Genomic DNA, 23,756 nt, shown 5'->3' on the forward strand with positions numbered 1-23,756 from the left:
TACTTTGCGTTGAGACGAGATGGAAAAAGTCCTGTTTTATAATTTACAGGGTTTTCTTAAATTTTTCACGGCGATCAAAACATTGTCAACGTCTGTTTTTTTTTTGTTTTTGTTTTTTTGAAGCAAACTATCTAAGAGCTAGAAGAGGCACGTTCTTGTGGTTGTTGTGACTGCTTACATCGCTTGACGTAGTATACAAAGCATGGTCCTTGGTAAGAACTGCTCGAATGGACTCTATGGGGAAGGGGACCCCTGTTTGTGTGCCCAGAAGACGTTTCACTTACAGTTGCTAAAACAGGAAATGTAGCTTTGCTCAGTCTCCTAGAGCAAGTGAGGGAATGGCATGTTGTGTGTGTGTGTGCACGTGATATGCCAACCTAACTCGCCGGTCTCCATTTGCAAATGAACATTGGTGCCTCTCTGGGAGGCGGAGATGCTTTTGTCGCTTCAGAGGTATTTCCTGGACGTATGAGATTTACTCTCCGTGTATGTTTTCACGAACACCTCTCTACCTTGCACAACCCCAAATTATTTCCATTTGGCACCAAGAACAAGGCTGCTGTCAGCCCCTATTTTAAGGTGCCCTTATGGCACCTTATGGGTTCTAGACCTCCCCCCACCTTCCACACTGGTCACCAAAAAGTAGGACTTTTTGTGTCCCGGGGAAGAATTTTTGCAATGTGGGTTTTGGGGCCCTACCACGGGGACGAACCTGGGTGACCTGGGATGGGGGTCACCGCAGGAGCCACAAGACGGAAAAGAGCTGCCCAACTCACATCGGACCTGGTTGAGAAGTACGTCTTTATTGCGCCGAGCCATCGAGAGCGCAGGGGCGGTGTTGGGAAGGTGGGTGTTGTCCCCCCGGCTAATGCTGCACACCTCTTCCCGCGGCCTGTCTCCAAGCCCAGCAGCCTGTGTAGACACGCTGTGATCCAGACAGCACAACCCAGTAACAGACTCCGTGCCCACGCAAAGGAAGAGTGCAGGTTGCCGACTGCAAGTCTGCGTACCTTCTGAGCCGCTCCCCGGGCTAGCTGAGCTGGATTATGCGCACAGAAGATAAGCAGGTTTAATAAATCACGAAGAACTTTTACCACAGGTGCCTGGGCCGTGAATTACCGTGGAACCAGCAGCCCGACGTCTCCCACATCTTACATTAGGGATGATGGCTGTTCCTTTGGTCATCTACACAATAGATAATATGAAATATTAGACCTGAAATGGGTTTTAGACATGACCTAATTCTAATTTCTGTAATTTAGTTCAAACATGTATTGAATGGCTTCTGTGTTCCAGAGACACAGGAGAGGGTTTTAGAAATAGATCGTGCACTGTCCCTTGCCTCAAGCCATGCGTGCGTGTGTGCGCGTGCGTGTGCGAAGGTAACATTCACATGACGTAAAGTTAACTGCTAACAACTTTCAAATGAGCAATCCACTGGCTTTTACTGCATTCACAATGTGGTACATCTGTCGCCTCTATCTGGTTCCCAGACATTTTCTTTTTAAAGTTCTTTAAAAAAAAATTTTTTTTAATGTTTGTTTATTTTTGAGAGAGAGAAAGAGAGAGCAGGGGAGGAGCAGAGAGAGAAGGAGATGCAGAATCTGAAGGAGGCTCCAGGCTCCGAGCCGTCAGCACAGAGCCCGACGCGGGGCTGGAACTCACAGACCCGCGAGATCATGACCCGAGCCGAAGCCAGGCGCTCAACCGACTGAGCCACCCAGGCGCCCCATCCCAGACATTTTCTTGATCCCAAAGGCAACCCCCTTCCCGTTCAGGAAGCGCTCGCCACCTCGCCCCCCCCCCCGCCCCCACTAATCCACTTTCTGTCTTTATAGATTTCCCCATTCTGGATGTTTCATATAAATGGAATCATCAAGTATGTGACCCTCTTTGCATAGCGTTTGTGAGGCTTATCCCTCTTGTACCACAGGCATCGAGGGCGCAGAAGATGTGCAGAGGCTCCAGGCACCGGGCAGGCGAGAGAGGAGTCCGCGAGCCGCCTTGGGGGCGCCCCCCAGTGAACCGCGCGGGCCTCTGCACCCCACTGCTCCTCAGCTGTGCTGGATGGGCACCCCTGAGCCCGGCCCTGTCCCCACGTCCCCGGGGCACACAGCCCAGCAGCCCTTTGCTCCTGGACGCGCACGCTAGCTGACCCTGCTAACGTGTCCCACTGTCTCCCCTGGATGCTCGAAGCCAGCGAAGCAGGACAGGTGGGGACACAGCGAGCCGCGAGCGGGCTTTCCCCAGGGACGCACAGGGCAGACTCTCTTCGTTCATTATTTCCCCATCTGTGCCACCTTACTTCTCCTGGGGCAGCCAGTGCCTCCTGTTCTGGCTTACGTGCGAGAAAACCCATGTGCTGGGCTAGAAAAATAAGTTACCGGGAACGAACAGCAATAAATAAGCTACTACATCACGGTGTAATCCCATTTTAATAAACATAAAAAATGGAGGGTGTATGGTTATCTGATAGTATTTTCTATCCTAAGAGAAAACTAATAAGCCATAAAGGACGGCCTACATACGTGAGTCTATGACGTTTTCAAACTTCTGTTTATTAAAATGCATTATAAATACACTAAAACGGGGGGAAAACCTGGGGAAATACTTGTAATAGAGAAGACAAGGCATTTGCATCCCTAATATAGAAAGAACATTTATAAATCAACCCATATAAATGCAAACGCTTTAATAAAAACTGGGCAAGAACAAGCAAATCAGAAATGAAAATAAGACGATATGGGAAATACATACTTGAGAAAATACGTGTTTGAGAAAACTTATTAATAATGAAAATTCAACTTCATCGTTAATAAAAAGAGAGCAAAAAAAAAAAAAAAAGCCGCCAGAGGTTATGTCTTGCCCATCCGTCTAGCAAATGACTTTTTTTTTTTTAATTTTTTTTTTTCAACGTTTATTTATTTTTGGGACAGAGAGAGACAGAGCATGAACGGGGGAGGGGCAGAGAGAGAGGCAGACACAGAATCGGAAACAGGCTCCAGGCTCTGAGCCGTCAGCCCAGAGCCTGACGCGGGGCTCGAACTCACGGACCGCGAGATCGTGACCTGGCTGAAGTCGGGCGCCCAACCGACTACGCCACCCAGGCGCCCCTAGCAAATGACTTTTAAACACAATCTGCTTTGTTGGTAAAGCATGTTGAAAAGGGTACGGTAGAAACATTTTAATTTTTTTTTTCAACGTTTATTTATTTTTGGGACAAAGAGAGACAGAGCATGAACGGGGGAGGGTCAGAGAGAGAGGGAGACACAGAATCGGAAACAGGCTCCAGGCTCCGAGCCGTCAGCCCAGAGCCCGACGCGGGGCTCGAACTCACGGACCGCGAGATCGTGACCTGGCTGAAGTCGGACGCTTAACCGACTGCGCCACCCAGCCGCCCCAGTAGAAACATTTTAAAGAACGATTTGGGGATGTGGATTCAAAGTCTTATAATGGAACATCCTGTTTGACCCCAACTTCACTCCCTGATATTTATTTCAAGCCGGTAATCAGATATGTAAAAACCATGAGGGCTTCTATATGATGCAAAGCACTCCCCATTTCCGAAAAGCTTTCAGCAGGGATGGCATGCCCACTGTGAAGCATACTAATGGCATTTTTATAGAGAGGGAAAGAGCTGTTATGGATGAGCTGAGGATCGCTACAAGCCCCAAATTTTATTCAACTACTCTGCCATCGGAACAGAAGCAGATGAGACCTTAAAAAAAGGTAGCGATGGTGACAAAAATAGTGATGACGATGGCGGTGACAATGGCGATGATGGGGATGGTGAGGACAGCGACTTAAATTCACTGAATCCTGACTTTTTGCCGGACAACGCTCATATGAACATTCTATGCGAACCAACCCTCATATAACCCTCATCGCAGCCTGGTGGGTGGGTTTCATCACTTCCCTGCTTGTACACATGCCGGCAGAAAAGCCCAGAGGGTTGAGGTATCTCTGACTTCGCAAGAGAAGGAGGGAGAACCTGGGTCCCTGATGGCCCTACGAGCCACACACCGGCTCCGGCTGCTGAGTGCTGGCTGGGTCACGGCGAGCCACGTGCCTCCAAAACAGTCCCGCCATGTTGTTTTGAAGTTGTGATGTTTGCAGCGGACTCCGATTCCTTACTTATCGGGAAGATTTTAATCGCGGTGAAACGGTCCACCATGCATTGGATTGAGGGTCCGTCGAAGACACCACTTCCCTAGACCATCGTCCCTCCAGGGACCCACAGCCCCCCTCCTGTGCCAGGGAGCTTGGAGTCAACTCTGCTGGGGCTCCTATGGAAATACTGGAAAGAACCCGAGTGTTCAACCATAAGGGCTGGCGAAATAAATACAAGGGTAATTTTAACGACTGCGATTATCCAGCACTTACCGTGGTAGGTAGGCACTGTGGAAAGCGCTTACCACGTTTTATGGGACTGTGTTGTTATTCCTCAAACGCAGGCAACAATCCACACCTTCGAAAACACTAAGGAAGTCTTTTAATTGACGTGGTGAGATGCTTTATGACCAGCTCTCGCTGCCAAAATGCCGTGTAAGGTGCAACCCGCAAAGGTCAGTGCCTGCAGCCACGAGCACTCCCTTCCCTCGCTTGCTGCGTGTGAACAGAGGCCGTGTCAGCTGTTGCACACCCACACGCTGCCTGTGTTCTTTGGGCCAGAAGCCGTGCAGGACGTGATTTTTCCCCTGGCGGATAGCAGAGGCCCACAGAGGCTGGTCACGCCGAACGGCGCATTTTCAGTTGTTTCTCCCGTCGGCATCGCTGACGTCCCATCGCTAAGAGCGTTGTGTCACGAAGCCCCAAATCAACGGGTCAAGATTAGCAGGAGGAACCCCAAAGTCACACGGAGTGGGGGCCGTGACGTTGATTTTCACGTGTGGAAGGAAGAGAGTGAGAAATTGAGAGCAATAAGGTGATCCAGGCGTTCACAACATCATCATCTCGAGGAAATGCACGCGTGTTGGGCTTAACGCCTTTTGCGTCAACGATCTGTCAGGAAGCGTGAGTGTTTGCATTCTGCTTTGAGCCACCCCAGATCTTCAGATTTTTTGGGGGGTCGGATGAACTACATTCCATCGTTCACAGAGGACCGTGTCACTGGTGGCATTTCAGAGTCAGGGCCCTGGACAGCATAGCAAAGCCTCTCCTCTGCTACTGAGGACCCAAGCATCCCCAGGGCTGGAAGGTGGGCTCCCGGACCCTCGTCTCCCCGTCTAGCCTTGGAGGAGGCCCCCTCTGCGGGGCCGTCCCCGGCCTGCCCAGCCCTCAGTTTCCTGGTGCGCTCAGCACAGAGTGGGGCCCTGCATTCCAGGACCCGGCCTGGTCCCGAGGCCCCCACATTCAGGCAGGCGGGCCCCTGAGGCTTTCGTGGCCCTGTTCCGGAGCAGAGACAGTCAACATCGGGCTTGTCCTTACTTCCCGAGTGTGGGAACCTCTTGAATTTCTCTGCTTCGTTTAAGTGAAAATATTAACCAGATGAGTTATTGAAGGCTCCCGAATGGAGCATCGGGAATATTCACAGCACACGCGGGACCCAAGAGCAGTGGTTTCAAATCCAGCGCGGCATCCCCTCAGGAGGAGGCCAGATTGAGCGCCACGCTGCCCCCAAGTGCCACGGCGTGCGCGTGACGAGGGGCAGAAGCTCTCGTTAGCTCTCGTTGGCAACACGTTCAGTGAGAACATCCCCACGCGGACCCGAGCAAAAGACAAAATGAGAAAACAGAAACCGAACAGGCCTGTCAGGACTGGCAGTCCCAGAGACCTCAGTCCCAACAGCTCTTTCCCTGCACGCTCGTGTATCCGCTCAGCAAACAGACAGGTGTCGAGTGCACAAGGTGTGACAGTGGACGTGGGCACTGCGAGGCCAGGAGTGCCCTGATGAGCTGCTCAGGCGTGGAAACACGGGCCGGGGCGGTGGGAACATCTGGACCCTGGGAAGGGAAGGCTGGGTGCTCTCCTTGGCCACGGAGGCGGCAGGGAGCAGGCACCCCTGGGGAGCAGGGTGTGGGGTGATTTGGAAGTGGGCAGAGGCAAAGACGGGCGGGCTGCTCAAGGTTGTGTCCCAGGCTTCAGGCAAGGACCCCAAGACTCCCCTAGGCAGGAGAGGGTGGTCACCAGAGGGGCAAGTGCCCGAGGGGGTCAGAGGACAGGGACACCATCCTCAAGCCTCTTCTCACTCCTTGTCTAACAGGGCGGGACACACTGTCCTCAGCCCTGTAGCAGCATCAGAGCCCCCACCGGTGGTATCTCCAGGTCCCTAAAGATAACAGGGGCTTCAAGGTTGGGGCTCAAGGACGGGGGGGGGGGTCGTGTGGCATCACAGGTAGAAGAGACACAGGCGTGCAGGTCGGGGGGAGGAGGAGAGAGCTGTGCTGAAGCCCCCAAGGTTATTTCTAGGGGCCATGCGTCCAGAGGCCCCAGGGAGGAATTCTTTCTTTAGGAAGTTCTGTCTTTAGAGGAGCTGCATTTGAAGTTAGAGCGGTAACCGGACATTGGGTATCTTCAAACTCACTGCTCAAAAAGTCAGCTTTGGGCGTTTGCTTTTCCCAGGGATGAAGTAGTGTATTGCTTTTCTTTATTTCAGTTGGGGGTGCTGGCCGCAGAAGCGGGGCTCTTACACGGAGGCCCCTGAATATCAGGGCAGGTCTTATCTGTATGCACAAGTCACGTGCGGCACTATGGGGTAAGGGCACGGGGGCCAGCCATGGGAGCAGGACCCCTGTCTGCTTTCCCTTTATTTTTTTAATGTATATTTATTTTTGAGAGAGAGAGAGAGAGAGAGACAGGGCGAGTGGGGGAGGGGCGAGAGAGAGGGAGACCCAGAATCAGAAACAGGTTCCAGGCTCTGAGCCGTCAGCACAGAGCCCAACGCGGGGCTCGATCCCACGAACCGTGAGATCGTGACCTGAGCCGAGGTTGGACGCTTAACCGACTGAGGCACCCGGGTGCCCCTCTGCTGTCCCTTTAGACAGCCTAGCTCGGTGTGAATGGGGTCCAGAGGAGAGCAAAGTGAGGTGAGGTGGCCCCCGCCACTGGGGTCTCAGGGACGCCTATGGGGCAGGCTCCTCCCTCGGTCAGAATGCACGCTGAGTGCAGGGCTCTGCTCTTGCTGTTGTCCTCGTCTGCAACTCTCACGGCCACTGGACAGGACCCCACATTCGGGTTCATCTTCCCCTTGTGGATCGGTTGCTCAAGAGGAAAAGTGAGGTTATTTGCCAAAAGAGAAGCAGGACTGGGGGCTACCGCTCGGCCTCCTCTCCCCGCACCTCCCTGGGCTGCCCCCAGATCCCTGCAGGAGGGTCGGGGCAGTGGCCACTGGAGAGGGACAGCGTGCAAAGACACCGTGCAGGGACAGCGGCTGTCTGGGGCCTCGGCCGCCGGGGTTTCTGAGAGGTGATTACCGAAGAGGACGCTTGGCCGGCTGCTGGCTTCAGACGTTTGGTCTCAATTACATGGGACCCGGGGGGAGAAAAGAAGATAGTTTCCTCTCTGTTGTCTGGTCTCAGTGTGCTCGATGAGTTCCAGAAACAACACGGTCACAGTCCAAGTCAGTTGACGACCTCGGGCCCCTGTCCGATGCGGCTCCAGGGCCCGTCCTCCACAGACACCCCTTGCCCTGCGGAGTCCGGGCCCCGGGGGGACAGGAGAAGTGTTGTTACCATTTTTCCCCCTAAGCCTGGGAAGTACATGAAATGATTTGGGTATAAATGTGATTGTTTTGTCTCTCCAAAGTGAAACGAAGAAACACAGTTCGAAGAGGGAACGTGTGGGCTCCTCGCGCAGCAGGAACAAGCCTGTCCCGGGACAGGCGGCCGTGTCCCTACTCCTCTCCATCACCCTCCAGAGACACGCCCGGAGCCCCCCACCACTCCCCACCACTCATCTTGCTGTCTCAGCTTCCCTCTGACGTTTTCAGAGAGGTCACTTCTGGACCCTCAGAGAACCTGCCCACAGCCGCCTGGACCACCGTGCTCAACATCCCGCGTCTGGCCTTCCCGGCACGCATCGTAATGTGAATTTTTTGCACCCACCATCTGCATTTTCCACCCTGGATGATATCCCGGGCTCCAGGAACAGACTTGGCCCTATCCTTCTCTGTGGCCCTGGTGCCCAGTACGCACCGGGCAGAGAAGAGACTCAGCAAACACCCCTTGAATTCGTGAACGAGTAAAAAAGCCCACACTTGAATGTGATTATACGTTGTCCTCCACGACCCCACCAGACATCTCCATTACTCGTCATTTTTGCCGGTTGCTTAGACTTTCTCTCTTCTTCCAGCTCCTTTTCATTTCTCTGTCCTTTCTTATTCTTCTTCCCAATGCCCAGATCCTCACCTCCTCTGTCTGCAAAACAGTTTCGTTTCCCCTCCTTCCTTAGCTCTTTTTAGGGCACACCTTTGAGGTCGTATTTTCTCCACCCAAAGTGATCAATCAAGGAATTTTGAAAGCAAATGAAGTTCCTTCCCTAATAGCTCTTCAGTCAGAAACATGTTTCGGTGGATCAGAAGAAGGAGCAAAATCAATGAAAAAGGAATAGCGGGGTGCCTCCCTGACTTCTGTTTGTCTGGTCCACTGATATAACTCAAAGTCAAGGTTACCCAAAACGGCTGTCGGTGCTCCAGTCATTACATCCACATTCCAGGTGGCCAGAAAGGGTTGGAGGCAGGAGAACCAAATGGGCTACACCTGTCACCTTCAACTACTCCATTTGGGGAGGCTTTCTAGGGCGCCTTCCAGAACACTTCCCTTATCCATCACTTAGTAACAGGGTACATTTGATTACAGGAGATGTTGGGCATAGGGTACCTGAATAAGACAGGTTTTGATTTTGAAGAAACAGAACGGGCATCAGGTAAACGGCATTTTCCACCTCTCTTCTCTCTTTCCTGCACATGAAAGAGCTTTCTTGCCCTGGGATTTATCCCAGTATGTGGCGTACACGTGTGGGCAGACACAGAGATGCACCGGAAACTCGCTCAGTCATCCTTCCTGGCTTCCTTCATTTGCATCAGCTGAGTTGATGTGCTCCTACGTGGGCCGATGACAGTTGCCATGGGAATCTGACAAACCTTATCCAACTGAGGATGTGAGTCTGGGGCTGGGGCTGGAGTCGGCTGCCTCTACCCGCTGTGGCCGTGTGGGAGAGGAGAAGGCACCTTAACAAGATGAGGGGTCTCTCAAGAAGGAAAAGGGGGCTCACGGAGGGAGGGCAGGCACCTGGCAGTGGCCACCGCGGATCCCAAGCCCCGTGCGGTGCCTGGTATTCAGAGGGTGCCCCTCAGGTGGAGGGTGGGGTGGGAGCATTAACTCGCCATCGCCTCTTACCTCTTAGCACCACGTTTACCATTCCACATCTACTCTGCCTTCCCTGCGCTGCCCGCCGTGTAGCCCATCGCTCAGGAGCCACGGCCTCCTGGCTGCCCACTGGCATGGGCCCGAGGCTTCACCGTGAAGAGCTCACACTGTCCCATCCGGCCGGAGGGAAACGCATTTCTGGCGCAGGACAGGGGGTGGGACGGGGGGCACGGCTCTGCCATTCCAGAAAACACCCGGGGCCCGGCTCCTGGGCCAGTTCCCGTTGCTCCCCGTCTGGAGCAGAAGAATGACGAGTTTCCAGGATGGTGAAGGGCTGGATTCTGTCCTGACTCTGAAATCCGCTCCAGCCCCCCAGAACCACCTCCCGTGGGCACGTAAATACAGCTTTCCCTTGACCCAAAGGAGCGCCAAGAGCAGCCGGAATCATTCGCTAATGAAAGGCAAACACGACCTTGTCCGTTAAACCCGCAACGACGATTAACCAGAAGCAAACAACATTGATGTAGTTTCTTCGTAACAACGTATTCGAATGACTGTGTGTGTGTGTGTGTGTGTGTGTGTCTGTGTAAGAACACACACGACTCGACGTCGAGAACCGTCACACTTGCCAGTTTCACCCACTGTAAAATTTCGGAGGCAAGTTCAGTCTATAGGAATCATACGTTTTAATTACCAATATTCTTGCAAGCTAATATTCATGGTCTCGTGGTCAAGTATTATAAATATATTCTGAAGCTGGAGGAAAAACCCCTTTATGGTATATGTTCTCATAACTAGAAAGCACTGTTTTCTTTTTTCTTCTTCTGATGAGGAAAAAAAAATGCCCTCGGTGGTATTTCTTTTCCGATACAGCATCATTTTTCTGCACCATTTGTTAGAAATATCTGTTCCTATCATCAAAGATCTTTCTGGAAGTGGTTGTGCTCCAACCTCAAATATTTATAGTTTTCAGGCTTGAGATGACTTATTTCTATTTGCTTTTAATTTCCTCATGCAATGTTTCAAACGGCATCGCAAGTTGTTATGAATGGTTTCGAGTTAAATTATATAGAGGTGCCACATTGCTTCTGATTGCCTGCATTTGATGAGGTTATTAAAACAGTGGAAATAAAAATTACCATAGCAACAAAGGCATAAATGCATAGCCTGTTTCATAATCTTGGGCCTGAAGGAAATTTTACGGCTCTTAACAGTTCGGGCATGATGCAACATGAACACTGAGTCATGTGGGCTCAAAAATCCATCAAGGTCGACAAGTACTGAATCCGCGGGATAGTCCGTACTGACTAGCCCGGGTCATTTCTTTCTAACTTTCCACCTGTTGGAGAGCCTGAGGGTGTGCAGACTCAATTCCCCTCCATGGCACGTCCACCTGCCCACCATCAGCAAGCCCTTCCTGAGACAGGATTGTATGCTTGAGAAGAGTCACCCTCCCCTCCAGAAAAGCATGCCCCCCCCCCCACTTATGGCTTCCAAATGCTTGTCCCAGAAGCAACGACATCTTTGTCTCTCAAGTAGCATATCCATATCAAAGACGGGGGGAAAAGTAAGAAAAGGAGAAAGGGAGACCGGAATGTTACAAGTCCCACAAAAGTAAGCCTAGAAAATGTTCAAGGCATCGGTATAGGGTGGGTCATCCTGCCTTCGATTGACAGGGCACGAAAATTGCTTGCTGTTTCATTTGATAACAAGCCCAAGATAAAAACTACAAGGTGGCACCTGTATCCGTACGTGGTGTTTTGTAAGCTTGGATGCTGCCAAGAGGGTAAGTGGATCTTCGATAGGCGTTCTGTGCTGCCCCTTGAGGAAGCAGGAAAGCAGAAGATGGGATTGATTTCGTCCTGATTCTCTCTCTCTCTCTCTTTTATTCCTGGCTCTTGAGAACTTTTCTGGAGTCGCCTCTGATTTTGGACTCTGTTGGTGTTTCTGGACAAGGTGAATGTTCATGTTTGGACCTGAAGACAAACATGTCTTCTGTAGAATGTTGCTGCATTAGTATTTAAGAGGATTGTGTCGCATCTGGTGCCTGGGGACTGGCAGACTGGTACTCACCACGGGAGAGGCTGAGGACCCTAAAATGCATAAGGTGTCTTGAATCTTCATGGCAGGACTTTTGGAAAGCTAAAGGATGATGACCATATCCTTCGTAACCTTTAGAAGAAAAATTATAAAATGGCCTGCTGTGTGAACGGTGAAATCATTCATCCAGTAGATCTCGATCGAGCTCCTAGTAAATGACAGCCTGGTTCCAGACACAGGTGCCTGGCCATAGCCAAATGCACCAGGGCCTTGACCCCAGGGTGTTCGCTTTCTGATGGGGGCAGGGGTGGGTACAGAGAGGGACGGCAGAAGCCTCCAGAAGGGAGGTCAGTGAGGAGGCTACGGCAATAATCCCGGCAAGAGATGTGAAGGTGTCTTAGACGAGAATATTCGTTGAGGATGTAGGCAGTTCACTTCTAGATATATTTAGAAGGCAACCCAATGGTCTTTCCCAGTGGAAAGTTAGAGGAGTCAAGGACCAACCAAAGGACTTTAGCCCGACTCACTGAACGACTCAGTGTCCTGGGTGAAGCGTGGAAAGCGTTTTGAGGAACACACGAGAGAATGGGCATTTGGTCTGGGGCCATGTGTAACTTCAGACACATGTTAGGGCTGTGAGCACAGACGCCCGGTCCCCTTCTGCAGGCTCCCCATGTATGTCTTTGCGAAACGGCCTTCTCTGGCACAAGCCAGCATTTACTGAGTGCTTTGTAAACGTCACACGGTGTACCAAGCACTTCAGATTTCTTGTCTCAATTGTCCCAAGCCACTGTAAGCACATCCGTATCATCATCCCGTTTTATATGTGAGACACCTGGAATTTACAGAGGCCGGAAACACCCCGGCCAGGGGTGGCAATGGAATGCCTTCTTGAAGACGCTTCCTGCTACAGCGTATGTCCGTCTGTCGAGAGGACTCAGACTTGAGAGCCTATCACCCCCGATCTGAGCCGCTCCTTGCTGCAACCTCTAAGCTTCGCGGGAGGCCCCACTCCATCCCTCTCCAGAATCCCAGGGAAGGCTAAGCCTGGCCACAGCACTGAGCCTAAATACTTGGTTATTTGGTACAGGTCCATCTGCTGGAAAATTGCAGGGCAGAGAGTGGGTTTGGAAGCCCACTCGGAAGGAGGGGATAGTCTGTAAGAACAGGTGCCTTATTATTAACAAATTAAGCATCCCTCCTCCCACCCCGAGTAGGAGGTAAATGTGTCATTTATGTCACCTCTACACCAGGAGAGGAGCTGCACACATCGGGACATCACATGCTGTCTGGTGGAACACAGTCCGGGAGCCCAGACCCAGAGGGGGATTGGTCTCACACCTCAGAGCCTTTAAACAATCAGTTCACACCGTGTTAAAGCAGAAAAGAAGCAGATCTTTCCATATCGAATCAGGAACCTATGTTTTTACCCATAATATGACTCTGAACCCCTGGAAGAGTTCAGAAGAGCAAGAAGGGTCTAGAAGGGTCTTCGCCAGTGAAGAAAAGAGGACAATGACTTATTTTATGACTCTCTGGATCAGTCTGCAAATCAACCCGGTATTGAGCTAGAGAGAATCAAACCTCTTTCAGGAACATCTTGCATTGCCTGTCGGTCAATCTGGACCTGGTCATCTAACCCTCAGGCTCTTGGGCAAACGTGAGTTGGGCATGTCCCAAGGAAGCTGGATGCCACGTCTTCATGCAGGGGCCCTGCCTATGCAGACGACCTCTTCCATCCAGTCAAGGGCCCACACAACAGCGAGACACGGCCAGAGCCAGGAAGCCATCCCACTCGGAGACTTTGCTTCCCTACTGTGAGACACAGGGCTTTTTGGCTTTTCATTTCATGGGGCGCCTGGGTGGCTCAGTCAGGTAAGTGTCCAACTTTGGCTCAGGTCATGATCTCGCGGTTCGTGGGTTCAAGCCCCGTGTTGGGCTCTGTGCTGACAGCTCAGATTCTCTGTCTCCCTCTCTCTCCGCCCCTCCTCCACTCATGCTCTGTCTCTCTCTGTCTTTTAAAACTAAATAAAAACGTTTTAAAAATTTTTTTAAAATATCTGCATTTTGGGGTGCCTGGGTGGCTCAGTTGGTTAAGCGTCTAACTTTGGCTCAGGTCATGATCTCACGGTTCATGCACCGGGCTCTGCGCTGACAGTGCGGAGCCTGCTTCGGCTTCTCTCTCCCTCCCTCTCTCTCTGTCCCTCCCCCACGCGTGCTTTCTCTCTCTCTCAAAATAAATAAACTTTAATAAATAGATAAATCTGCATTTCTCCTTCCCTCAACCCCTGGGGGCTTACCATGACTCTGTACCTGAACTGGATCCCTGCTGGGTAGAAAATGGTTTTCCCTCAGCACTCAAGATTTAGCTTCTCATGGTTATTTCTTCTGTAACATCATCTGCTTCTATGAATTAAAGCAGAATCGGGAGTCAGGGTTGACTGGGAAGGGGACATAACTTCGAGGCCAAGAGAGGCGGTGTAGTGGTTAAGAACACAGAGGCTCATTTGTAAATTTGGGATAATACTAATAATGGCACATCTCACAGGGTTATTGTCATCATCAAGTTGAGCAGTAAATGGAAAGTGGTCCGCATCGGGCAGGAGTTCAAATAGCACTCCGTAAATGGCATCATCATCATCATCGTCATCATCACTGTCATCGTCATCCTTGTCATCATCATCACCATCATAGTCATCATCGCCATCATCATCGTCATTGTCACCATCATCGTCATCACTGTCATGGTCATCATCGTCATTGTCATCACTGTCATCATCGTCATCATTGTCATCATCACCTTCATCCTCCTCCTCCTCATCATCATCACTGTCATCATCATCATCACCATCCTCATCATCATTGTCATTGTCATCATCATCATTGTCATCACTGTCATGGTCATCGTCATTATTGTCATCACCATCATCATCACCATCATTGTCATCATCGTCATTGTCATCGTCATTGTCATCACTGTCATCGTCATCATCGTCATCACTGTCATCATCATCATCATCACCATCATTGTCGTCATTGTCATTGTCATCATCCTCATCGTCATCATCACCATCATCGTCATCATTGTCATCATCATCATCGTCACCATCATCACTGTCATGGTCATCGTCACCACTGTCATCATTGTCATCATCGTTGTCATCATGATCATGATCATCATCATCACCATCATTGTCATCATTGTCATTGTCATCATCATCGTCATCGTCATTGTCATCACCATCACAGTCATCATTGTCATTGCCATCACTATCATCATCATCATCATTACCATCATTGTCATCACTGTCATCGTCATCATCACCTTCATCGTCATCACTATCATCATCATCATCATCGTCATTGTTGTCACCATCATCGTCATCATCATCATCCAGGAAGGACCCATAATAAATAAAATAATTGGCCACACCAACAGTACCAAGTTTCTGGCCTAGCATGGCACTTTTAGGGAGGCAAGTGAAATGATCATCTCAAAGAAGATCCTGGAATGTGAGCTTGACTTCCAGAACCAGTGACCCGGTGCAATCCAAAGCTTCCCCGGGTAGGGAAGGTAATGTAGAACGTGTTGTTTCTATTTGGCCTATTTGTCTACCCTCTTCTCCCAGGAGATCCTCCTGATTTCCTGGGGAGCCACCTCTGCTCTACTTTGAATCTTTGCTGTTAGAAAGGAGCCCAGGACCAAGTTCCATTCCCCTGCCCCACACCATGGTCCTGGATTAGCCATGCAAACCAAGACAGGCCAATGAGTCTCAACCCTGGGATTTTGTTTGAGCTACCAAACTGATATGGCAGTGTCTCCTACGTAAAGAGTGTGAGGAGAGAAATCAGGTGCCCAAGTTGCCCCCCAGAGTTTCTTTCATGCACCTGCTCTTGGTATTTGTGGTGTCTGAGTATCAATCATCTAATCCCAAGGACACTCACAGACCCCTTTCTTAACGACTCACATTCTTATTTGTCTTTTATGGGTAACTGGCATATCAATTGCTCCTGCTTAGGATTTTTTTTTTTTTTTACCAAACACTTTACATTATTTATCAGATTCAATGAAAAAGATACCATTTTCACTAAGTAGTTTCTGTTCGACATGCTGTTTGCCTTGCATTACATATGGGTGGGCTTCAGATTTAGGTGCCCACCACAGATGACCTGGGTAGGAGGGCCATTTTTCCCATGAAGGAGAAACCATTCGATAACAGTAAATACAGAGTGGCAGATAAGCTCCCGCAAATGAAGTCGTTCTTAAATTACCGAGCCTGAGACCACGGCAGCTGGGATTACTCACTCTGGAGAGTCGACTGGGTGTGAAGATGCTCAAATCTTTTGTTCCAAGGAGGAGGATTTTCAGGGTATTTGAGCACTTGATGTGTGAAAGCAGACCGCTTTTCAGAGAAAACGCACAGTACGATGTGTCCTGCCTCCAACAAGAGTCCCTGGAATCAGGCCCTCATGGGGCTGTTCAGTGAGGAAGGGGGCATTTAGAGCCCCATGTCCACATGAATAAGTTTCAAATCCCGCAGAACATGGGAGAAACGGTTTCGTGCATCGGCAATGAATGATTTAATGCAGGGAGCAGGCTCCCGTGGGTTTCCATCTTGGCTCTGTCTTCTATTTTTCATGTCACCTTGTGCTCAGTTCCTCATTGGAAAATGGGGTGATAATGCCACCTCCCTTGGGGGGGGGGCTCAGGTGAGGATTAGATGGGCTAATACTGCAAAGTTCTTGAAACGGTACGCACGTGTTTGGGTGCCAGCTGTCACCAGCCTCACCCCACATGATGCAGTGGCTCACAGTGCCTGTGCCCATCCCCCCACCACACACACAAAGCCCCGATCTCTGGGGTCAGCAGCTGTGTCAGGTTTCTGGCTCTGTCCACTGCACCAGGGGCGCTGCTTAGACCAGAAGTGATCCTCAGAAAACGTCTGTCCCATTCATAAGTTTTAGAATGCAGACGGCCTTGGTACACATAACACCTTGTCACACTGGACAGGTGATCTCGGAAAGCGGATGCGATACACTTAGAAGGTTCCTGACCTGGGAGTCACCACCTAGCCTCATGGTCTTGGTCAACTCAAGCTCCTCTCCTCTCGGGACATATTTCTCCCACGTGAAGTACAAGGATTGGATTGGATTATCTTGAAAATCCTTTCAGATAAGTTAATACACGGTTACCCCATGCAAGGGTCTAGCGATTTCCACACTGCTGCACACAACAGTTTCCTGGAGACCTTCTAAAGATCAGACCCCCGCCACCACAGCTTCCTGTGTGGTTCTGACTGTGCAACATTTGGGGAAAGGCAAAACTATGGAAATTGTGACGAGATCAGCGGTTTCCCGGGCCTCTGGGGGGGAAGGGAGAGATGAACAGGTGCAGCTGAGGTAATTGCCAGATGATCCTGTCATGTTGGATACCGGACAGACGGACTGATGTGTCTGTCAGCACCCCTACAACTTTGCAGCACAAACAGTGAACTCTAATGGAAACCGTGGACTTCAGTTGATAATAATGTCTCCATATCAACTCATCGATCGCAACAAATGGATCACATGACGGCAAGATGTTAATAACAGGGGCGATTGTGTAGGGGAGGAGATACATATGAGAACTTTCTGTACTTTCCGCTGAATTCTTCCCCCAGCCCCAAACTGCTCTCAAATTGCATCTGTTAATTTGAAAATATTCACTCCCTCTCCCCACCTGCAGGTATCCTGACGTGATTGGTCTGGGCTGATCCTGGACATCCGTATTTTAACGTTACTCACGCGATTCCAACGGGCAGCAGGGGTGAAGGACGATGTCTCTAGAGTGAAGGGTCTGCAGGAGTGGTGGATGCAGACAGGAGGGGGATGGGACACAGGACAACCATCCCTGGACACCCCACGTCTTAAAGCCCCACCTTGTCCCTACTTGCTCGTGGGGCTGTTTGGCAGCCGGTATATTACTCACAGCTGAACGCACCCCAGACCCTAACCCTTATTTCTCTGATTTCCACGGTGAAGTCCTTGTAAGCCAGCAGGGTGACTTCCTGGCCTCCTGTGGCCCTTGTGATGTCCGGCATGTGCTGGGAGAGGGCAGGTCAGAGTCCTGACCTGTCGCTTCATTTGGTGGATCTGGTTGACGTGTGGGAGAAGCCTGACTTTACCCCAGCATGTCCCCAGGCACAGCAGCCACTGTCCCCAACATCATCCGGGCACCTTGATTCTAGGAAACTATGCTCTCCTTCTCGTCAAGGCCCCACGATATGGCTTTAATTCTCCTTTTTAAGATTCACAACACCCACCGAGCTTCTGTCTTTCAAGTACAATTCCTTTCACACCTCCCGGGGGGCAAAGGGGAAAAATTCAGCACCAGAGTTCTGCACCTTTCCCTTATCTGATATTTCCAGAGAAGCGTGCCCCAGTCTAATTTGCAGGAGGAAATTGAAAATGCATCCTCCTACCTCAAGGGATGATATTCGGGAGCTTTGGAGAATCTTTAACTAATTAAAGAGATAGAAGCAGATTAATGGGTCCGGAAAACAAAACCTCTGTCCCACCTCGAACGGCCCTTCCCGGGGTGTGCAAATTGATATTTGTTGAATCCAGCTGGGGAAAGAGGTACCCGACTACCTTGCCATTTCTGGAACCGAGTATGGAGAGGAGGGTGATATTCCAGAGGGTCTGCCACATTTTCTTACCAATGGAGACACGTCACAATCCCTCCCGGCAACTGCAGGGTCCGATGGGAATTGACCGTGACACGGACGAGTGAACAGGACGTCTTATCGAGAGACTCACATATACACGTAAGAGAGAAAGGTGCCTTCACTCTAGAAATGCAAATCTACTTTTCTCTGTGCACAGACAAATGCGGGGGTCACACACTTCTAGGAATGACGTGCTCTTTAGGGGGGATGAGAGGCAAACACACCCCTGTGACCGACACCGCTCGTGCCCAGAAGCAGCCAGGGGCTGTGGACGGTAGAAGTCCCCGCTTGTGTTCCTGGCCACGAAGGAACGCTCTGCTCAACCTCATACAGGGGAGTGAAAAATTACAGAACGAGACATCCCGGGATGTGGGGCTTGGCCACCTGCACCATTTGGAGGGGACAAAAAATCCAACTGTAGTCTCTGAGTTTCCCTGGCCGAATGCACTGCTGGTAAAAATGACCGCGTAAGTGAGTAAATCGAAGTGTGTGTCCCAAATGCGTCTGGAGTGAAATGTTCACGTTTGCTCTGGGGGAGGCATAGCGTTTAACAGCAGGCCTGTTCGCCTGAGAAGCAAGGAGATCTGCGTTTAGGTTTATTGATACACTTATGAGCAAATAATGAATCTGAACGATCGATGCTTTAGATCCGCATTTCGCAAAAGGGCAAGCCTGCATTTAGAGACCATGTCATGGGGCGTTAAGATACGCGTCTCACGTCTAAGGGGAATGGTGGGAGCCAAGAAAGAGGCAAGAACGCAAGCAAAGAAAAGTCTTAGAATGACGGGAAATGTCTTTCCAGCTGTTTTTGCCCGCGGAATAATCTGGCTAGGGTTTTGCAAGCAGCTTGGAGTTGTGGAGAGTGTGATCTTTAAGAATTAGGTAAAGGCTCCATCGGGCTCTTCTGTTTTCCATCTTTGGAATGGGCCTGTGCCTAGTCCTTCTGGATGTAGTTGATTTAGAGGTTCTTACGCACACACAAGCAAGAGCACACCTACGTGTAAACGTGTGTGTGTGTTCTTGAAGCGCAAAATTATAGGTGTGTGTTATAGAAAATTTGGAGCCCATAACAAAGACAAAGGGCAATGTGTCCCTCTCACTGGTGAAGAGGGACATTCCTGCATGGGGTGGGGCGTATGGCACTCCCACTCTGAGACCGTGGCCAGGATGGGAATCTAGCTTCTCACATCATCATCCAGTGGTCTGAAAATTAAATTACAAGATGTGTGCAGAAACAGAGCTGCCCCCGGCACATAACACGTGCTCAATAAATAGCATCTAAGGAAACACGCACAACGCACTTACATAAAAAGATGTTCGTTACTGGGTAAGAGTGAAATTTTAGAAACAATCAAGTATCCGCCCATCAAGGAATTACATAATCTTATGGTTACAGCTGTACCAGAAACTCTAAACAATGAACTAGGCCTATGTATACTCACGGTAAGTGACAAAGGTATACATTGTGAGCAAACCTATGGATTGATATAAGTTCTGACATTAAAGACCACAGACCCTAATCATCTATTTTGGCACATAGATTTACGTGATAATATAAGCATACAGATTCATATTGACTTAAAAAAAATTTTTAATGTTATTTATTTTTGAGAGAGAGTGAGAGAGAACATGAGCAGGGGAGGGGCAGAGAGAGAAGGAAACACAGAATCTGAAGCAGGTTCCAGGCCCTGAGCCGTCAGCACAGAGCCCAACGTGGGGCTCGAACTCACAGAGCGCGAGATCATGAGCTGTGCCGAGGTCAGACGCCTAACTGACTGAGCCACCCAGGCGCCCCTCATATTGACGTTTTATAGGTAAATTTACGTGCCTATAAGTTTTGGGAGGTCACATGCCAAACTGAGCACCGTGATGGTTAACTGAGAATAATTATAGGACAACATGAGGTTAAAGAGGACTTCCGTGTGTGCGTGTGTGTGTGTGTGTGTGTGTGTGTTAATTTTCACAACTAGACTTCCATCCCTATTGCTTGTTTACTTAAAAGAGAGATTCTGTGTCCGGCTCTGGCACCGACTAGTTGGAAGACTTTGGAAAAATGACAGAATTCTGACCTTCACAGGGGTGTGAAGGTCAATGCAAATGAGAATGCAAGAATCAAGAAGGACCCCAGGCCACCACCGCCGTGGGAAGAAGCCACGCAAAGTCACCACGGAGCAGGTGTGACCACGGAGCAGGTGCGTTTGGAGGGAGCGGAGCACCACACTGTTCCCTGTGTTGGCTTGCTTGCCTGATTTCAACATTGCATGAAGTTTGTGCCCCCGTCTTAAAACGTTGACAATCACAGGGATGTTAACAGAGGGTCTGACACAGTATGTGAAGACCCACCCATGTAAGCTACTGCAAAACTCCTGTTGTTTTGAGCTTGGTGACAATAGATGCCCTGTAGACCGTCCGGGGAGAACGTGTACTTCGAAGACATGTTTAGCAAGGTCACTTAAGGATATTAATATTTAAAAGGAAATTAATCATCTTGATATTGACATTAATATTTAAAATGTCTGCCGACGATACTTCGCAGCTTTGGAAACACCAACCCTGAAACAAGGCTTGGGTATCACAGTCTGCAGCCGCTCGAAACGTGAGGCTTCGTTTCTTATTGCCATCTATGAGTTTATATTTATTATTTGCTTGTTTGCGTCTTGATTTGACCATGTTACAAAGGCTAGGCGGCGATGCGTCTCATCGTATGTTTTGCACACCCCAAAGGAACTCGCAGGTGAAAGAAAACAGTACAATCACTCATCACCACCATAACCATGAATAATAAATACATCAGCGGTGATGGCTCATTGAAACACGGACATAATGTGAACTCTTGAATTCATAGCTGCGATTCAATTTGTTTCTCTCCTCTTAAGGAAACACTTTAGAATGATATTATTGACCGAGAGGGGCAGTTCTGTCCCCAAAGGGACTTTTGATAATGTCTCCAAGTTCCCAAGACTTGTCTTCACTGTCACGGTGCATTAAGGGCTGTTACTGGCATCTAGAGGCTGGAGGTCAGGCATGCTGCTAAATGCCCCACACGGCACAGAATGATCTGTCCCCAAACACTCAAACAGAAGTTGACAGTGCCCAGCCTGCGGTGTGAGGAAGTCTGCTTTTCAGGTATGGTGAGACGACAGACCAGAGAAAGCACTGGAAAATCTCAGCTTCTGCTCTGAGGACCTGGGGGTCAGAGCCTTTTGTGGACGGAAAGGCTGAGCCCACAAAGGGGCAGCCTGTCCCCTGAGGGTCTGCCCCCAGCTGGTGCCTCGGCCTGAGGGGTACTCAGCACCGTGCCCCTCCCCTGTACCTGTTTGCAGGTCTATTCTCTAGCTCAGCCGGCCTTTTAGAGGGAGCTGGTCCAGAAGGAGGCCCCGCCCAGGACCTCGCTGCATGATTTCCGTATGTTTTTCTTATAGGGGCTTCTGGGAAACACGTTTTTGGGGTGGATGCTGGAAACTGGCTTGGGAAACACCACTGCAGGGAAAGGCCACACTGGGTTGGAATCCCACACTAACACTTACCAGCAGGGATAAGGGGGTCTCCGTCCCCCGTGTCTACAGAGCCAGACGGTCCTATATATGATGGGGAGGCCTCTCCGGATGGGAAAAACGGGCAGATTCAGGCCTCCCCCGGGTCAGGAACTTCTTGTTCCAGCCTGTACGCGGTCCTGGAGGGTGGGGTGCTGGTCCCCTGATGAGGGAGGCAAAGGCAGGGAAAATGTACTTGAAATTAAATCTCCTTACAGCTCGAAGCTCACTGGTAGGAGGCAGAGCCCCGCAGCCTGCAACGTCCTCAAGGCGTTTCTGGTGCCTGAATGTTTACAGGTCGGTAAAAATGAAAAGCAGCCTTATCTTGACAATAGCTACATCTTCAGGGTCCTGTAAGACCCTGCTTTCAGCATCCAGAAGTTCCTTAGAAACTGTCTCTCTATCCGCCTCCCTCCACACACTTAAAAGTCTATGACTCAGTTCAACTCTTTCTGCCCACGGGTCCTGTCCCCGTGAGTTAATAAAACCACCTGCTTGCACCAGAGACGTCTCAAGAATTCCTTCTTAGGGGTTTGCTCAAGAACCCTGGTGGGGTTTTGGGGTGGTGGGGGTCCGGAGCCGAAGGCCAAGGCAGTGGGGGTTCCTGGAGAAATGTTATGCTCTGGATTTGCCTCGAGTATTTGTCAATGGGCTGCAGGTGATAAGGAAAGTTAACTTTACCTCCCATTTCCTTCTTGTCTTTGTCCCCACATCACTATGGAGGGGAGGGTGATATTGGGGCTCCGGGAAACTGAGTCTACCGGTTTCTAGAGATTAGGCTGCTGATAGGATTGCCTTTTTGTAATTTACTAAGATGTTTATCAACTGATGGAGGCTCGGGTCTTGGTGATGTGATCTCCATCAGTTACGTTCTCTTAGCTCTCGGCAGCCGGGGTGCCTGAGGGATGTCACGTTTAACTGGGGAGGGACGTCGCTAGCTTGTGCTTGGCCCTCAGCACGTCTTATGCTCCCTTATCAAACCCCCACTTTAAATTTCCATCACCCCCACGCCCTCTGTGTTCTCCATCGTTAGCGAGAATCCAGGACTCTGAGTTTTACCATGTGGAACCTGTTGCCTCTTCATGTTTAACAACAAACCCAAACGTTTTCGGAACCGCTTCTAAGAATCAAAGACAACAAAAGTACACCCGATGAAAAATAAAATAAGGTGGGCAAGCAAGCAAATGAAGCCCCCCCCCACCCCAACACACACAAGTGGCCACGGGCGGCCAGCCTCACAGCGTCCAGGCCTCGCTCGTCGCCAACCTTGACGAATTGCTGAGAAAACGCGGGGCTCCCCGGCTCTCGGTGCCCGGCACTGGCAATGGCCACTGGTCCCGCCCGGGACCCGCGTGCGTCTTCCGGAACCCGCCCCCAACCGACGTCCCCCCGGATTCGGCCTTCTCCTCCGAGTCTATCAGCGACGCCCAGCGAGTCCGTGTGCCCCGCCGGGGTCTCAGACCTCATCACCCGGGGGCGTCTGAACACGAGATCCCCTTTCTTGGAGGTGGGAAGTGGCTTTGCATCCGATAAACGGCCTCAGTGACTGTGCACAGGGAGGAAGGGGGGTGGGGCACCGCTGAAGGGCGAGGGAAGCTGGGGGGGGGGGGGAGGGGCACCCAGGGCCTCAGGGCCACTCTGGGGATTCTTTTTTTTTTTTTTTAATAATCACCACACTCAACGCAGGGCTCAAACTCATGACCCCGAGATCAAGACTAACATTCTCTTCTGACTAAACCAGCCAGGCCCCCTTGGGATTCTTTTTTAAGAGTGATGGGAATGTGATGCAATATTACTCCGCAAACTTTGCCATTTGCAACAACACGGATGGAACTCGAGGGTGTTATGCCAAACGAAGCAAGTCAGAGAAAGACAGATGTCATACGATATCACTCGTAGGTGGAATTTAAGAAACACGACAGATGAACATGGGGGGAAGGGAAGGGAAAATAAGATAAAACCAGATTTGTTTGTTTCTTTTTGTTTGTTTCATGAAGTCCAGCTTTCTTTCAGGGATCGTGCCTTTGGCTTGTCTCTCAAAAGCCATCCCCGAAGCGCAGGTCACCTAGATGTCCTTCTTCTAGAAGGGGCTTCCTGCTTGCTCCCAGTTCGGTAGATGACAGCCCTGTTCATCTGTCATCAACTCCCCCTTCCAAACACACCCTGATTCT

The 23,756-nt window shown here is 50.3% G+C and overlaps 1 long non-coding RNA gene across 2 annotated transcripts; it reads right to left on the reverse strand.

Annotated features, from left to right (window-relative positions):
- Positions 1-794: 794 nt before the first annotated feature.
- Positions 795-22,926, reverse strand: LOC125149514 (uncharacterized). 2 transcript variants are annotated; one of them, XR_007145954.1, is made up of 4 exons: positions 22,852-22,926; positions 21,580-21,748; positions 13,646-13,751; positions 795-1,185 (listed from the first exon to the last, which is right to left on the reverse strand). It is a non-coding gene; the product is annotated as an uncharacterized LOC125149514 (long non-coding RNA). The 2 variants fall into 2 exon arrangements; XR_007145953.1 differs by having other exon boundaries at positions 22,825-22,906.
- Positions 22,927-23,756: the final 830 nt, after the last annotated feature.

Source organism: Prionailurus viverrinus, chromosome D3 (assembly GCF_022837055.1).
Source record: "Prionailurus viverrinus isolate Anna chromosome D3, UM_Priviv_1.0, whole genome shotgun sequence".
In the NCBI taxonomy this organism is placed as follows: Eukaryota; Metazoa; Chordata; class Mammalia; order Carnivora; family Felidae; genus Prionailurus; species Prionailurus viverrinus.